The 3,080-nt window shown below is 34.7% G+C and overlaps 1 protein-coding gene across 6 annotated transcripts in view; it reads left to right on the top strand.

The window, feature by feature from the left end:
• The window catches only part of LOC107714080 (microtubule-associated protein 2-like), a 109,950-nt gene that overhangs the window by 93,158 nt on the left and 13,712 nt on the right, over positions 1-3,080 (top strand). The gene's annotated exons all lie outside the window — the stretch shown is intronic.

The raw sequence follows: 3,080 nt of genomic DNA, 5'->3' as shown, positions 1-3,080 counted from the left end.
TTTTTTTTTTTTTTTTAAATGTATGGGTATGGGTTCATATTGGATTTATAATGACCATGATTGAATGTTTATTTGTATATGTTCATTTCCACCTATTTTTATATTTAGGTGTTTTACCTTTGCTGTCATCTAAGGTTCATTTAAAGGTAAAATTAAATTCACTTGTAACATTTAACTTGTATTAAATGTATTTAATGGACCCAGAAAACTTTTAAAATTTTTTATCAAGTACAATTAATCAATTAATTAATCAATTGATTAGAGACAAATAATTCTTATAGAGTTATGTATATACACTTTTATTTTAATCTTTTTTCTTTATTATTAAATGTATTAAATTTATTATAGTGCTTGTATTTATTAAATGTTTAATCTGTATCTGCCATGAAATAGCCTGTGAAACTGATTAGGCAATAAACTTAAATAAAACAACATTACATTTAACAAAATTATTTTAACTGAATACTATTCATTTTATTTCTGATGTGTTTTATTTTCCATTTTTTATGCAATATCTTATGGAATTTTAATATTGACCAATTATCAGTTATTGTTTAAAATATGAAAATACTTATCGTCTTACTGGTATCAGCCAGAATTTGTATATCTATGCATCTCTAATATTTTTTATTAGTGTTTCGCTCATAAATATTTCATGTTACAGAAGTAAAATGGCTTGTGAATGCTGATTCATGTTGACTTTAAGCAAACAGTTAATACTGATGCAGTTTCATCTGCTTTAGACCTTCCTCACATTAGACAAACCTATAAAAATTCATCCAAGGTGTTCAGAATCTGGTTATGGCATAGCACCGCTACAGTCCCATTTTGTGTTTCTCGACACTGTTTGTGTTGCGTGTGTCTCTCTTTTTCGTACACCTACTCCTATCTTGTTTTATTTCTCTCCACCTGACTTTTTAGCTCCTTATTCTCTCTCTCTCTCTCTCTCTCTCTGGCTCTCTCTTTATCTCCTCCCTTCCTTTCTCAATTTTAGCTTATTCTGATTCACCTCCTCTTCTGTTACTTGCTCCACCCTTTCTAGCTTCCTTCCTTTTCCTCTCTGTCTCTTTGTCTCTGTCTCTTTCTCCAGATTCTCTGGCTCTCGCCCCCCAGGGCAGGCCGCCGCGTTTAGACAGATTGAAGGTGAACCTCGCATGGTTCCTCTCTGCCATTCTCTCCTCCCCTCCTCTTCCTTTTCTCTCTCTTTCCTTCCACTTCTTTCTTTAGCTCAGCATCAACACCTCTCTCTCTCACTCTTGCTCTCTCTCTCTGGTCCGCCTCTTTCTGTCTTTTGTCTCTGTTGTGTCGTGCCTACTCTGACCGAAGCGTGTCTTGTGGGGGTGGTATCTGTTTTTGTACCTTGTTCATTGCAAGTCATTTGGATTTTGCGCAACTTTTATACCGTGCGGTAAACAGGCATGAGCCTGCTTTTAGACAAAATCTCTGCTGCTATGATGTGCTCAGTTTAAGGAGGAAAATCACTGACTCTGAAAATGAAATCCAAATGACTTGCAGCATCAGCAGGACATTTGTGCATGCTGTGCACATTTTCTTCTTTGCCTGTTTGCCATCTTCTTGTCTCTGCATCTGTCTGTATGTTAGCCTGTCTGTCCATTTTATATTTTTGATTGTGCTTCATCAGACCCAAAACGTACTCATGCGTCTCAACAGGCCCCTCACATTTCTCCAACCTGCTGATGTACACATGTTGTAGATCACAGGAAGACTTTCAGCTCTTCACATGGTGGCCCACACACACACACACACAAGCATCTCTGACCTTATTACAGTACATCGGTGAAGGAAAGGTTAATCACTTTCAGCACCAAAATTATTTCTACACTTTGGGTTGTGTTTCCAATTTAACTAGGGTTGGGGATCAAGAACTTAGAAATTACTGGAACCAAATATTTTTCAGCGTTTTTTTTTGGTTTCTAAACATCTTCATTGCTTCATTTTAGCTAAGCTGTGAGATTGCAATCTGAATTGAATGTGATGAGAAAGATAATGTGCAAAATAAGATAAGACAATAAACTGACAACACACTCTATATTGCAATCTATGTTGCAGTCCAATTCATGATTGAATTGAATGATTGAAGCAGACCTTTTTAATGGACTTTTACTCTCATTTATGTCCAAATCGAAATTAACTGAAAATGGTTAATGAGTTATATATGATTATTGCTTGTGAGATTACTGACTAATATGACAACATGTACTTAAAGCAATGTTTTTTCAGTATTATTTATATACTATTATAGTATTTATTCATATTCTGAATTAGCTTTTTATTTTTTATTAATTTTAGTTTTATTACTTTGTTCATTTTTATTCGTTTTTGTTTTTTAAATATTTCTATTTAGCTTTAATTTATTTTACAGTTTTCATTTTAGTAATTTTACTTCTTCAATTTTAATTTATTTTATTTCAAATAGTTGCAAAGGCAACATTTCTAATTTTCTTTCATTTTTCATCTAATATTTTATTTTATTAATATTTTTAGTTTTAAAAGTAGGTTGTGTTGCTTCCTTAAAGGGGTCATCGGATGCTACATGCACTTTTACAAGTTGTTTGAACTGAAATGTGTGTGTACACAACCACCCTATAATGATAAAGATCCACCCAGTGTTTTTTTTTAATCTACTAAAATCTATATCCCTTTCTCAAATCGAGCCAATCTCAAATGCCTCCGCCCTGAGTGAACTGTCATCAGTCCGCCATTGTTTCACCGCCGAAGCAGGAGTAGACAAGAAATGACTCCTAAGCGATTGAGGTGTTCTGTTGTTGGATGTAATTATGAACATAGCAGTCGTCATTTACTCCCGACATCTGAGCCACTGAAGACGCAGTGGATTATGTTTGTTTTTGAAGGGAATGCACCCCCGATCTACCTAAATGCGTCTATGTTCATGCGAATCATTCTTGATCCAGCTTCACCTACAGTAGAAGTGAGTATAAAGGTTTTTTAATGAATCTTTGCAAATCGCCTTTCCTAATAATGTGCTAATTAGCAAGTTTCACAATGAATGCAGCTAAAGTAAACAGTCCCTCAGAGAGCGGCTCGGAAGAGAGGGGCGG

This window comes from Sinocyclocheilus rhinocerous, unplaced genomic scaffold, assembly GCF_001515625.1.
Source record: "Sinocyclocheilus rhinocerous isolate Xijiao unplaced genomic scaffold, SAMN03320098_v1.1 scaffold12, whole genome shotgun sequence".
NCBI classification, from domain to species: domain Eukaryota; kingdom Metazoa; phylum Chordata; class Actinopteri; order Cypriniformes; family Cyprinidae; genus Sinocyclocheilus; species Sinocyclocheilus rhinocerous.
This window is presented reverse-complemented; position numbering and strand designations above follow the sequence as displayed.